A 16,137-nucleotide genomic window follows, 5' to 3' on the forward strand; every position below is an offset into this window, starting at 1 on the left:
GAGTGGCTCTCTTTCCTTTCTTTACTTTAACGTTTTTCTTTATTTCGTTCAATAAATTAAAAAATTCTTGGTGTAGCATATAACTGTTTTCGTGTTACAATTAGTTTCTATACAATAAATGTGAACAGTAATTTTAAACAATATAAAACAATGGATATAACATGAAGATAAGTTCTGCTGATGTTTATTGGATACATGCAAATAAAAAAGAAAAATGTTTTAATGTCGATGATGCTCTTCACTTGTTCTTTACTTCAGAGTTTAAGTAAATCTTAAGTGTTTCAACTTCAAATGTCGCTACATCTTTTGTGCTACGTGTTTTCTTGACCGATTTTAATCGATTATAGTTATATTTTGTTTTTATTTTGTTCTATTTTGGTTGGTTTTTCTAAAAAATTCTTTTTAGCTAGTTAGTTTTAAAAAATATTAGCATCTGTCAATGTTTTTATACAGATTGCTCTTATGAAATTATATTTAAACTTTAAGAATTTTAGGTGATGGGTTAATCATGGACAAAAACAATTGTTTTGTTCTTTATATGTTGATTCATTCATATACTTGTACAGCTGGTTCCTAAAAAAACTAATACGACTTTTAGTAAAATTTAATCATTTTGAGCAGTGTATTTGATTGGTCTGACGTTATATTATATTTATTATGACAGACAAATAATAAAATAAACAAACAAACAACAAACAATTAATTACATAATAATATGTTAATTTGTAATATGTCATAATTATTAAGGTCTAAATTTTGATATGATTTTGAATTTTTGCATTTTATAAAGAGTATATAAATGATAGATTCTACATAAAATAGGGTTGTTGTTATTATTTTTATTATTATTAAGGTATAAAACAAACGACTTAACTCAACAATATATTCAAGCAAGAATTGTAAGTCACAACCTTCTTCAAGAGTCACAACCTCTCTCTTGATACAAAAGTAAGAATGCTGCGATGCTATGTCTTCTCTGTCCTTTTTTATGGTGTTGAATCGTGGACCTTGAACGAAGATATGTGCAGAAAACTGGAAGCATTTGAGATGTGGTTATGTTGGAGAATGCTTAAGATCCCGTGGACTGACCGAGTCACAAATGAGGAGGTCTTCAGAAGAATGAATAAGAACCGAGAGGTACTGACCACTATCAAATCTCGAAAGTTACAGTTCTTCGGATATATTATGCGAAATGAATCCAGATATGCTCCCCTTCAAGCCATCCTGCAAGGAAAAATATTTGGAAAACAAGGTCCAGGAAGAAGAAGAACACCTTGGTTAAAGAGCCTCAGAATCTGGTTTAATATAACTTCTGTGCACCTTTTCCGCGCTGCTGCAGATAAGATAAGGATTGCCATAATAATCGCCAACATTCGTACCGGATAGGAGATATTAAGAAGGAGAAGAAGAATTGTAACCAAATTAAAAGATAACTGGGCACTATCAGATGCAGCAAAATATTTTAACCTAAACAGAACCACAGTTTTTCTATTAATAAAAAATAGAGGGAATAAGAAATACTCGAAAGAAAGCGAGGGTTTGGAACACCAAAACTGTACTAAATTTGGGTATGTAAAAATAAAATTAATATCTCTATCAGCATTGATAATAGCTTGTAATCTTCAGTCCATCTGCGTGAAAGGAACTATGAAAGTGTCTTTTTCGGGCCCAAACCTGTTGTTTACCGTACCACAGCTCTTCAGTTCAGCTCATGCAACCGTTTTATCATAACCCCCCACATATTCTCGATTAGGTATAAATCTGGACTGTAGCTGGGCCATAGTAAGGTTTTGATGTTGTTATTCTGAAGCCACTGGTTTATTATATTTGCAGTGTGAAGAGGACAATAATTATCTTGTTGAAGGATAAAATCATTTTCTGGATACAATTGTTCTATACTGGGAAACATGTTTTCTACAATATTCAGATAAGTCTGCCCAACAAATCTGCCATCAATACGCCTTACCGTTCCCATTCCTCTAGATGAAATTCATTTCCATACATTGGCGCTAAAATTACCAGCTGCTTGATATCTATCAACATATAGAGGATTAAATCTATTATTATCTGGTCTATACACCCTAATTTTGCCCTTTTTAGAAGAATGAAATATTTTCTCATTTGTAAATATTACTCTGTCCCGAAAATCTTGATTTTGTACCTGATGATTTAAAACAAATATAAATCTTGATTGCTTCTGTTCTGGTGTAAGAGCTTGTTTTTTTGCTGCAGTTCGGTACCTCAGACGAGATTCTTTAATTCTGCGCCAAGTTGTTGTCTTTTTCCCGCAAACTGTGACATAATTCTTGCAGTTTTCTCACCTTCAAAAGGATTCTCTTTTAGTCTCTCCAGAAGCGTACGATTTTCATAAGCGGTAGATATTTATGGTCTTCCAGAACCTTGCTTTCTTTCGAGAGTTTGTTGTTCTCACTATCTTTTATTTATATTAAATTTACGTTATTCTACTTACGTTAAAATGGTTCGCTATGGCAGATAGTGACCAACTATCTTCTAATTTCGTTACAAATTATCCTTTTAGTTCTTTGCTAGCATGTGGAGCCATTTTTTGAGGTTGAACAGAATTAGTTATCTGACAAATTTTAGGATTTGGCAGTTACAGTGACAGTATGTAAATAATAAGTATTTATCCTTCAAAATACAGTGCTCAATTTTCTACAAAATACACTTTAAGAGTCAGTTTTTTTAGGAACCAGCTGTACATGTTGAAATTACTTTTGTAAAATCAACAAGTCATTATTAGATCTTTTGTAACAGCCAAAATAAACTTTATATTATATTTTTAAAAATTTACTGACTGATTTTATTTGACATATATGTTCATAAAGAACTTGATAAAGAAACTAAACAGTTTCTAAAGCTCGACTTTTAATGAAATAGTCTTTTTTTATTCGTCTTTATAAAGGGGGTTTCCTCTACCTCTTCTTGTTTAAGCTTCTTCTCTACCTCTTTATTTTCTTGTTTTAGCATCTCCTTTACCTCTTCCTCTGCTTGGCTACGCTTCTCCTTTTTCTCTTCCCCTTCTTGTCTACGCTTCTCCTTCACCTCTTTCTCTTCTTGCCTACTCTCCTCTTTTTCTCTTCCTATTATTGTCTACGCTTCTCCTTCAACTCTTCCTTTTCATGCCTATGCTCCTTCTTTTTCTTTCTTTCTTCTTGTATAAGTTTCTCCTTGATCTCTTTCATTTGTAAACCATGCGGGGGCCCAGACGTAATAATTCTTTATCAAATTCAGTAGACCTTGTATTCTTCTTCTTATTGTGCCGTCTCCTTTCGAAGGATGGCGATTTAAATGGCAATTGTAGCTTTGGATATGACTGCACGAAAGATTTATGTGGATGAGCGGTCAAACCATCTCCTCAGGTCTTTCGGCCACGAGTTCTGGCATCTTCCAACTGATCTTTTGCCGATATTAATAAGACGAAGTTTGGATTCCGAAATGGAATAAGTACTCGAGAAGGACTATTTGCCGTTAAGATAGTATTTCAGCGATTCAGGATGTAAACGTTAAACTGCACTTATGCTTTGTTGACTACGAAAAATCTTTCGATAGAGTTAGTCATAAAAAATTAATCAGTATTTATGAATAAGCACATTGACAGTGAAATCATAAAGATAATCCAACCATTATATTGGAACCAAAGTGCCATACTTAAAATTGGTGGGCAATTATCAGAAGAAATGAAAAAGTTCTCTGGTCTAATAAGGCTTAACAGGAAATGGCCAACTAATTTGCTAGAATAAGAATAATCAAACAATAACTACGGATTAATATCAGTAAAAAAACTTTCCCTCGAACTACTATTGTAATATTTTTATAATTAAAATAATAAATAATGTTTAATCGCAAATATATATGCGGGTAAGCTTGCTCACACTTAGTAAATTTCATTGGAACATACCGACTATCACGGAGTTCTCAAAGTACAGATGGTCGTACTCCTCAAAAGAGGCCGACATAGAATATTTTATGGTAGACCTTTGATAATCTTTTTCGGCTCCAGGCGGGTCCATTTTGATAACTTTGGTAAACACCGTCAAAAAAGCTTTTTACAGTATCTTTCTGAAAGAACCTAATTCAAAAGGTTCTTTTTTTTCTCACTAGAAATGGAAACAGCCTGGCCTTCTTTTAGGCAAGTTGTTATTTTTAAGGGGGTGATATCACACATTTTTGAAGCTTGTTAAATTTTAAGAGAAAGAAAAATAATCTAGGCAGGACAGTCTTCGAGTAAAGACGCGTGATTATCTTACTGTTCTGTGTGAATTTTTTCTTTAAGTGTGTATATACTTAAATCTTTGAAATACCTTAATCTAATACCATATTAGATTAAATATTGTTATAAAGTAACTTTATTGAGATTAACTTCAGTGCTTGATACTAGTAAAGTATAGTAGAATCAGTGAAATAATGCAGCAGTCATCGATATTTATTGAAAGTTATCGTAATCATATTACCTTCAATTATCTGGGTGAATAATATTGCAATCATATTACCCAATCTTGGACGAATTTGCGTCAACCATTTCTTCACCTCTAGTTAAGGTTAACTACCGATTTATCAATTCAATTAAAAGAACATTTAATTCTTTTTTACGAACTTTCAATCAGTTATTAAGAACTTCTCACAAATAATAATGAAGAAACATTCAATATTCAGTAAGAACAGTTAATTAAACTAAAAACAGCGCGAAACAGACAGTTAACTTACAACCAAGTGCGGGTTGGTTTTATTTTTATACTACAGAATTCTTGTAATCTTTTTGTATTCTTTTAAATTTAAATTTAATTAATTTTGTTTTATTGGCTATAATTGCTATCCATTTTTAAATTTACTGTACCCGTTACCTCAAGATAAGCCCATAAACAGCGAAGAGAGATTTCTTTAATCAGCTTTAGTTGAATTTTTTTAAAAATTACCAGGCTCTCTTCGCTGATAATTTAATTTGTGCATGATTTTATTATATTGTATCAGTAAAGATATTTCTTGATCATATTACTGTTTATTTCCATATGTATACAACCATTTATTAATTAAAGGTGCATTTTTTTACTTGTGTTTACCATCAGCCGCCTATTTGATTGTGGTGTTGAATATATTGTTTTATTTTATCCATGAATTTTATTTCTCGACTCCTAATAAGTTTCTTGATAAAATAATACCTCTGAATATTTGATTATTACATTAAATTATTATTATACCTTTGAACAGGAGAAGGATCAGGCTGATAAAGCTTTGTAGGTAAGTAGGTGGACGGAGTCCACCTAATATATTAATTATTTGTTTATGTAGTGTGTTGATAAAATTTATTTAATAATTAACTGTTGATATCTTTCCTTGGATTTGGTCTCTGAACCTAAATATCTTTCCTTATCTCTTTTCTTTTCTAAGGTTTCTTAATTTTCCCCGTGAACCCCAAAAAGTTAAGTGGCGTCCTTATTCTATCTTATCTTTGGTAATTTTACCCATATATCCTTTTGTTTATTTCTATATATTTTCTACTATATCTTATCCCGTCCTATCTTTACTTTTTTCGTCCGTTGGACCCATTCCCGGTTCCAAAAGCTAGTTTCGAACCCACGACTCGCTCTCCACCAACCATCTGGCTGTTCACCAAAAAAGGTTTCTGAGGTTACACTATAAATAGCATATTTATTTAATACTGCTGTAATTTAAGTAGATTATAAATTATTCATTATAATATGTAAAAAAAACAAATTTTATATTATAAGTTTCATAACCTTAATGACGTGCTTCTATGTATTATATGCACTAGTGAATAAAATATGCGGAATTCTCGGCGTATACATGCACAATATCCACTCCGCTTTATGTAGATTAGCAACGAATATAGTGTCTATATTCATTTATATTAGTAAGGTGCTTACGGTGCCAATTGGATAAACGGATTTATATAGTACGGTCTGTAATTCTTTAACGAGCAATGAAACAGATGGAAACACTTTAAACTGATTACTTCCGATATGTTGCGTATAGCATCGTTATATAGCTATACCGAATATATATCATATTACGTATTTCAGTATGTAATAAAGTCGTATTCATAGTTATGCTTACTTACAAACTTGTATTTAATTTGTATAATATTATAAATACACTAGTGATTTTAAATAAATCGTTTCCTTAAATACAACGCTTGTAGCGACCAGCGAAATGTCAGTTACGCGCGTCAATTTTAGTCGTGAAACGCGTAAAAGTTAATTTTTAAATAAAATTTTATCAGCTCTTTAGTACTTACTTTCTTGCTTTTTCGTGTCTGGATCCGACTACATTTTTTCTGCCCAATATCGGCCAATATAGATCATCGAGGGTGCACTGTGATGGGCAAAGTCTGCATACTTTCAGGTGCTCCACGTTCTGTATTTCCCCACATTCACAAAGTGCGTCGCTTTCTCTCTTGATACTCCATTTAATGAGGTTCTGTTTTACTAGTGTCCACCAGGTTCTCCAGTCCAGGTTCATTCCATTAGGTCATTCTGGATGTAGGGGGAACAGTTCGGGTGGTTCGACACTGACATTTCTCAAACCTTTTCCTTGATTTAAGTCGGCTGATTCCTGGCGGTTCGTCGAACCCGTATAATTGGTGCCTTTCATCGAAAGTTTGCCTGAACTTTTCCAAATATTGTTACGCGCATCTACGGTCGTCTGGTGATGCGAATCCAGCTACCCGTTACAGTGGTGGTAGAGGGGTAGGCTTCATACAACCGGTAATAATTATTCTACATGTTTCATTTAACGTCATGGTGACTTGTTGGGCGTGTCTAGATCTACCCCAGACGGGACAAGCATATTCCCCTGTTAAGAAATATAAGGCCTCAGCTGTTGTCTTTAAGACCTGGGGGTTTGCACCCCACTTGCTCCCTACAAATTTCCGGAGAAGGTTGTTTCTCGTAGAAACCTTTTGTCTTGTGTGACAGTGGAATTTATACGTTAGTGACTGGTCTAGTATTACTCCAAGATATTTTGGCCTATTAGTATGTTTCAAGCGTTGTCCCCATCGATCGTTCCTTTGACCGAATCAGTCGTTAATTTCGTTAAAGGCCGAGCCGGTTCCTAATTACTTGGTGTTTGGATTTAACTTTTTACGTATAGACAATAATTAAAAAGTGTAAACTGATAATTAATACGAAATAATATCGGTCTCCAATGGGGGACAAAAATAAAGGGACGTCTTTTATGACGACAGATACTGACATGAATAACAGTGAGTTAAGTGTTAATAATATTAATAATAAATCTAGTGAGGATAGTGATGTCCAGAAAACAGCGAAGCAGTTGGAACCGAAAACATTCAATCTCCTCTCAGATAAGTACAACGTGCAAAATATTTGGGTATATATAGAAAGTACCGACAATAACAATTTAGGTAGATTGCATCCAATGACTGTTGGTCATATTCTTTTTAAAAAATTTAATCTTAAAAGCATTCTTGAAATTAAAAGTATAGGCCGAAACCGGATTAAAGTGTTATTAAAATCACTTCTAGAGGCAAATAATTTAGTAAAACATCCACTACTGAAATCAGAAAATTTAAGAGCATTTATACCGAACCATTTATTAGAAATTAAAGGGTTAATAAGAGACGTTGATACTCGTTATGATATCAACTATCTCATGGAAAATATCGAATCAGACTCACGCGTTACTAACATATATAGGTTAAATAGAAAAGTCCAAAAAGAAGACAAAACAGTCGAATTTGTACCTACAAAATCTATTGTCGTTACTTTTGAGGGGAATATTTTACCAAATCGCGTAGCTTTTAATCGAGTTTTTTTCTCGGTTGAACAATTTGTAGGTAGAATAACCCAGTGTTACAAATGTTTGAGATATGGGCATGTATCTAAACAATGTAACAGTACTCAAGAAAGATGTATAAATTGCGGTGAGATTAAAGATGATAAACACAATTGTGATAAAAATTTGATTTTTTGTATACACTGTAAAAGCAGAGATCACGTATCTATCTCAAAAAAGTGTCCCTCTTATGACAATCAAAAAAAAATTAAAAATATAATGATAGAGCAAAAAACCTCATTTAAGGAAGCCAAAGAAATATCTGAAAATTCCTTATCCAGTTTAGTAAGTCACAATTCCTTTTCACCGCTAACAAATTATGACAAACATTTTCCAGAACTTCCTAACAACGATCGTATATCGTTATCTCATCCAAATCGTAATCAAATCTCTACAAATTTCAATGGCAATCAAAATAATTCCTTTTCCCAACAAACTCATGCGAGGGATAGACCTCCAACCAAAAAAAAGAGAAAATCAAACTCTCCCACTATCCAATCACCTGTTCAAAAACCATTATTTCCATTCACCTTTGGACCTTCACAACCTTTGACAATAAATTCAAATAAACCAAACTACTCTAGTTTGGAAATCAAAAAAAGCAGTATAGCTAGCAATTTATCAATTTTTATCATGGACTTTATTAATAAAATAATTTCAAGTAACAACAGACAACCTGTTGATATTAACGTAATTACAAGTAGTATAGAACAAGTATTGGAGGATACTTTGAAAAACCAATAAAATTTAATCCTAAAATACGCAATTTAAATATAATGCAATGGAATGCACGTTCTGCTATAGCTAACAAAAATAGTCTGGTACAATTTCTTTTTGATAAAAATATCGACATTGCTCTTATAAGCGAAACTTGGTTTAAAAAAAATCAACAATATAGTTTTAGTGGTTACAATATAATACGCAATGACAGAAATGATGGTGTGGCAATTTTAGTACACAAATCTCTTCAATTTGTGGAACATAAGATCAATATAAATTACAATGAAAATATTTTAGTGTGTGCTGTACAAGTTAAATATGGAACTTTATCTTTAAATTTTGTATCTATTTATAAACCTCCAAAAATACAAACAATATATGAAGATTGGGTAAAAATTTTTGAACAGTTTGATGGGCCTTTAATTATAGGTGGTGATTTTAATGCACACCACTCTATATGGGGCTGTCATAATAATGATACCACAGGATCACAACTAATAAATGTCGCAGATGATTTAAATTTAACTGTTTTAAACAATGGAGAACCTACGATTTTAAGACGTCCTGATCAACGGGATTCAGCTATTGATGTAACCTTCTGTTCACCTGAACTAGTTAACAAAACATCTTGGAATGTCATCTCTGATACCCTAGGATCAAATCACTATGTCATTTCTATAGAATTAATTTTTGCAATTAATGAAAATGAAATATCTCCTAAAAATAAATGGAATATTAAAAAAGCCAATTGGGCATTATATACCTCGACGATTCAGATTTTGCACGATACGAACAACAGTCACTCGGATAATCTAACTGAACAGTACTCCTTCTTCATTAATAATATAAATACGGCCGCAGAAGCAGCTATACCCCAATATAAACCTTATAAATGTAAACGGCACCCACCCCCTTGGTGGAATATTGATTGTGACAATATTATCAAACAACGAAAATTGGCTTTAATAAATTACAAAAAAAACACTAATTTTGAAAATTACGTTCAATACCAGGAGATCTCGGCTAGAACCAAAAAAACATTAAAAAATATAGCAAAGAAACATTGGATTGAATGGGTCTCTTCCCTGAATAAAAATACACCAGCTACAACTCTTTGGAATCAAGCTAGAAAAATTTACAGAAAACCAATATCAAAAATAAAATCTTTCGATCAAAAATGGATGGATGATTTTCTTATTAAAGTTGCACCACCAACTGCGAACCCTCAAAAATCCAGCTACATAGATTCAACCCCATCTGAAAAAAATCATTTTCTACTAAAACCTTTCACTTACAATGAACTAATTTTCGCTATAAATGATCGTAAAGATAATTGTCCAGGATACGATCATATCAAATACTCCATGCTTATTAACCTCCCAGAAGTAGCAAAACATTTTCTATTAGACTTTTTAAATCGAATCATTCAAGACAATTCTGAGGTAGATTTTTTTAAAGACATCATTGTTATTCCGATTCTAAAGCCTGCAAAAGATCCAAATTCAGCAGAATCTTATCGACCCATTTCTCTCTTTTCTTGTGTATTTAAAACTTTGGAACGGATGTTAAAACATAGACTAGAATGGTGGGTCCATACCAAAAAATTACTACCAGATAATCAGTTTGGATACAAACGAGGATGTGGAACTTTAGATGCACTAGCTACACTTGTAACGGACATACAGAGTAACTTTTCTAGAAATAACTATTTGCCTACTTTATCTCTAGATATAGAAGGTGCTTATGACAGTGTGTGTTTACCTCGATTAAAAGACAAAATGATCAATCAATTTCAAATACCCACAAATCTGGCACAAACCATAATTAATTTCTACACTAATAGACGCTTATACGTTAGAAACTATAAAAATGAATTTCTTGGACCACGTTATAATAGTTGGGGATTACCTCAGGGATCAGTCTTAAGCCCTTTTCTTTTTAATCTGTATACTGCCGATTTTCATAGTCTTAATATAGCAAGTATCACTTACAAAACAATCCAATATGCTGATGACTTCCTAGTCTATACAGAAAGGAGTAAATATGAAACTTCCCTTACAATTTTAAGAAAATTACATGAACATTTCTCAAACTGGTTTTGTAAAAATGGTTTTAATTTATCCACTAATAAATCAAACGTGTGCATTTTTTCACGACATAATATTCCAAACATAAATACTATTTTATTAAATGGCCAAAATTTAAATTTCTGTAAGTCAATAAAATATCTAGGTATGTTTCTAGATCAAAAGTTAACATGGAAAGTACACATCGAGTATATGCTTGGCAAAAGCAATAAAGGTCTCAATTTTTTAAAATCAATTTCTAAAACTTGGTGGGGTGCTGACGTAGAAACAGCTTTGCTTTTTTACAAATCTTATATCAGATCCATTCTGGACTATGGATGTATACTTTATGGATCAGCAAGTAAACAAATTTTAAATAAAATTGATGTATTTCAACGGACTGTTCTACGTACTTGTATGGGAGCAATGAAGTCTACTCCAATAGCTCCATTGCATGTTGAAGCTTTAGAACCTCCTTTAAATTTTAGACGGGATTATCTAAGTGAAAAATTTGTAGTGAAAATTTCATATATCAACAATTCTTTATATTCTGGCATAAGCTCGCTAAATACCGAGGATCTAACAAACAGTTACTGGATTCATAAAAATTCACCAACCCTTTGCACGGCCTTTAGAGCCATGTGTAACAATAAGTATACCAACAGTATTAGCAACCTTGAGATTAACGACTATTTCGCATTTTTTAATGAAGCTGATATATACATACCAACATATTATAGTATTCCATCATTAGATTCATGCATCTTAAATTCTTACATAAAAAAATGGCCCATGGCAACTGTAATCTATACAGATGCATCCAAAACATCGGAAGGGACCGGATGTGCTTTCTACATTCCATCCAAGTCAATAGAAAAAATGTTCAAACTACCTCTCAATTGCTCAATTTTTAGTGCTAAAGCTTTTGCAATTCTTGAAGCCTTGAAATATTTCGACAGTTTAAACAATAATGCAGTTTTAATAATATCCGATTCATTATCAGTCTTATTATCTCTCAAAAATACAAAGTTACCCAATTATAATTCTAATCCTTTTATTTACCAAATTAAGAACATACTTGTTAACCTTAAAAATAAAAATAAAACTACGAATTTTATTTGGGTAAAGGCTCATGTTGGTATAAAACATAATGAACATGTTGATTACATTGCAAAAGCTGCAATAACCTCGACAGCTGAAATTTTACCAGATGAGAGAATTTGTGTTCCTGATGCTTTTCTCATCTCTAAAAGAAATCAAACAGATCGTTGGAATACCGCCTGGCAAACTTTTTGCGACCACTCAACAACACAATACGTGCATATACAACCACACATCCCTAATTCCAGATGGTTTAAGAATTTCAATACCGCTCGTAAATATACAACAACTTTAATAAGATTGAGATTTGGCCACGCTTGTTATCCTGTTCATCTTGCTCAAATCAAAATATATAATTCAGACTTATGCGAAACTTGTCAAGAACAAGGAGATCTTAACCATATCTTTTTTAAGTGTTCCAAATATCTTCAGCATTCAGGATCTCTTTTAAACAACTTGCAAACTCTAAAAATATTTCCTCCATATCAAATAAATAACCTTTTGGCTACTAATAATAAAAAAGTTTATGATTGTTTGATTAAATTTATACATAGTGCAAATGTGTGTCTGTAGTCAATCTCAGCTAAGCTCGTTAACCTTTGTTCTAACCCAATTGTTTATTTACCTTTCTTTCCGTGACCTATTGCTAGTAATGTCTTAAACAAATGTCCTGATGGGTCCCTGGACGAGAAGTGAGTATCCCTGTTGTTCCTTATATTTGTTTTTTCTTGATATAATTTTCTCTTTTTGCTTGATTCAGTTATAGGGATTTTATGAGGTTTTTTGACTCGAATAGATACACTTTTTGCACTAGCAATTAATAGTATAGATTATACACTTATGTATGTATACACTGTATAATGTACACTTATGTATGCACTTAGGTGTATATGCATACACTTTTTTTTCTTTAGTATTAATTATATCAGAATATTGATATTAGTAATTTTTCTTTTATTATATCTCAATATGTAATTGGCTAAATAGCTAAGTGCTAAAGCCACAAAAAAAAAAAAAAAAAAAAAAAAAAAAAAAGCGTTGTCCCTTCCAAGAAACATTTAGTTTTACATGCATGCGCCAGTTGGTTGTTGAGATGGAATGCACATACTTGGGTTTTAGTAGGGTTTGGTTTTAATGAGTTTTATTTGTAATAAGTTGACATCATGTTTAAAGTCTCTTCCATTGTCGACTCTACTTGTGTGAGTGTTTTCCCCTTTACGGCTATACCAAGGTCGTCAGCGTAGACAAAACTCTCAGTCTGAGGGTGCATTGGTTGGTCGTTTTTGTAGATGTTAAATAAGGACGGCGCCAGAAGGCTTCCTTGAGGTAGGCCATTTTTTTGGGTTCCCCAATCTGCCCTTCTTTCCATTTAGCACAACGTAGAAACGTCTATTACACAACAGTGATCTTATGATATTTACCAGGTCATAGTCAAGCATAGTTTTATAGATCTTAGTTAGCAAGGTTCTGTGGTTTATCGTATCATAGGCCGCTGTGAGGTCTATCAAGGCTACTCCCACTATCTCTTTCTGCTCAAATCCCTCCTCTATGTATTTTATTAGGTTCAGCACTTGGCCTGTGCATGATTAACCTGGTCTGAAACCTGCTTGTTGTGGGATTAGTTTTGAATCTAATGTTTCCTGGATGCGGTTTAAAATGAGGCGTTCATACAATTTATACAAATGTCATAGCAGAGATATCGGACGGTAGTTACTCAGTAGTTCAGGGTCTTTCCCAGGTTCCAGAAGGGCTACTACTTTTGATTTACGTTACATTTTTGGAATCTGGTAGGTAGAGCGACAGAAGTTAAATAGATCGAGCTCCCATTGTCTCACTTTTTGCCCGAGGTGTTTTATCTGCTCTGTTAGGATTTCGTCCACCCCAGGTGATTTTCCATTTTTCATACAGTCAATACCATTTTTAAGCTTTTCGATCAAATGGGTTTCGCAAGAGAGTTGTTTCCTGGTCTTGATTTCTTGAGCACTGGATCCGAACAAAGCTCTTTAGTAAAAATTCGTTATCTTGTAATCACAATGTAATATAGGCAAACTTCAAAATGCAATTTAACGGTGAAGAGAGCAGCTTTCGTGTGCCATTTTTGTGTTTTACCGCAAATAAAGTCAGTTTTTATAAAGGTGTTTTTTATGATTCTCATGAAATCAATAAAATTTATAAAAATTGAAGCCCACAATTGACATTCTTAGCAAATTTCAGCTTGTTCGTGTGGGTTTTGCAGGTTTAGTGGCATTTTCATCTCTGACGACTGAAGTATATTTATATGGGATAAAAAATTGCTACAATTTCTCTTATATATGTTACAGTTCTTAACTTAAAAACGTTTTTTTAGTGTTTATATAACATGTCCTGTGTCTAATTCCCTTGGAGAATTTATTTCATACCTTGAATTTATTTTCTTTTAATGCTCCCTAATTTCTTTATAATCCGCCTCATAAATAAATCATAAAATCGAAGGCCGGTCCTACCCAACCCAGAAAGGGGTGACGCCCCCACCCCATTTATTAGGAGCGAAACGTCGAAGGTATCGCTGTGATCGTTTCCGGGCCATAAAGTGCGATGTATGTGTTCTTGCAGGTAATCTTTCCACGTTCTCCTTTTAACAAGACTTATGATCCAAATGGGAATTACAGGAAATTCGACAGGGCTAAGGGCAGAGTTCGATGGCATGAATTAAGACCGGTAGAAATTTATAAGACGTCTTACCCAATTGACTACATATTTTAACTTTTCTCTAAGTAAATTTACGTATTAGTAGCATAAAGTTTTTAGTTGTTTTACATTCATATAACCCAATGTAGTCATTATTTTATTACACAAGCAAGGAGACATAATAGATTTAAAAAGCTACCGTCCTATCAGTTTGCTTTCACACATACCTATATAAACTTTTCACAAAAATTATCAAAAAAAGACTGGACGCTAAATTAGACTTTTATCAGTCTAGAGAACAAGCTGGATTTAGATCGGGATACAGCACTAACAACTACTTACTAGTGATAAAGAACCTGACAGAGAAGTCTGCAGAATACAACAAACCATTGGCACTAATATTTGTCGACTACAAGAAAGCATTCGATACTTTCGAAGCTTTTGTATTCGATACCATAAGCCATTAGAAAATGTTAAAAGCATTGACAGAATGCCGAATAGACCTTCGCTACACTAACATAATCAAATATATCTACCAAAATGCCACAGCTAGCGTAAGACTATCTGAACAAGAAACAAATAAATTCTGTATACAGCGAAGAGTACGGCAAGGACACACCCTCTCTCCAAAGCTATTCATGACGGTTTTAGAACATACTTGTAAGAAGGCACATCTGAACGAGCATGGTATCAACATAAATGGACAGAAGCTCACTCATTTGAGATTTGCAGATGACATCGTTCTTATAGCCGATCGTATGCATGACGCCATATTAATGTTTGAAAAATTATATGACATTTCCTTGGAGGTCAGACTAAAGATTAATATGAAGGAGACGCAAATAATGACTAATCTGGTGCTAAATCGAAATATTGCTGTTAATAAAAGGGATATTGTGCAGACTACATGTTATAAGTACTTCGGACGAGGACATTAAATTCATTGGGTAGAGATAACCAGACGTGTGAGTTCCCACGTCGCATAAAATTAGCGTGGCAGTGTTTGTTTAATTAAACTACATATCTATTTAAATCGTATCTACCCATAAGCCTCAGAAAAAAATTTTTGACCAATTTGTGTTAGCTGTACTCACTTATAGAGAAGAAACATTAACATTCACAAGAAAGGTAGTGTATACAATTTGCGTGACTCCGAAGGCTATGGAGTACCAGATGTTGGATGTCTCTATAAGAGACCGAATCCCAAACGAAGAAATACGTCGCAAAACAAAAACAAAAGACATATAAACAAATCATCTAAAAAATCGGATCTCTAAAATGGAATTGGGCAGAAAACTTCGCCAGATTATCAGACAACCGATGGACAAATTGTATTGTCGAGTGGAGATCAAGACAATAAGCAATACGGAGCAGAGGACGCCCACCACTAGATGGACTGACGACATAAAGCGTATTAGCAATAACTGGATGCAAGCCTCACAACACAGAGACAGATGGAAAGAGCTGAGGGAGACATATGTTCAACAGTGGACGCTTACAGGTTAGTACTGTACACTAGTAAAATTTAAGATAGTAATGTTCTTAATTTGGAAATTTATAATAGTACAGTTGATAGTGATATTGAAGATTTTCTCTCTTATAGCTTTTGTTAATTTGTTTTACTCTTCACTCATTCACAATCGTACATAAATGTTTACCACCCCAGTGTGTACAAGCTTAGCCGTTAAGTAATCAAACATAGAGAAAGAAAGTTGTATGTAAGTTAAGTATTATTCTGTTGCAGTTTCGC

Source organism: Diabrotica undecimpunctata, chromosome 1 (assembly GCF_040954645.1).
Source record: "Diabrotica undecimpunctata isolate CICGRU chromosome 1, icDiaUnde3, whole genome shotgun sequence".
In the NCBI taxonomy this organism is placed as follows: Eukaryota; Metazoa; Arthropoda; class Insecta; order Coleoptera; family Chrysomelidae; genus Diabrotica; species Diabrotica undecimpunctata.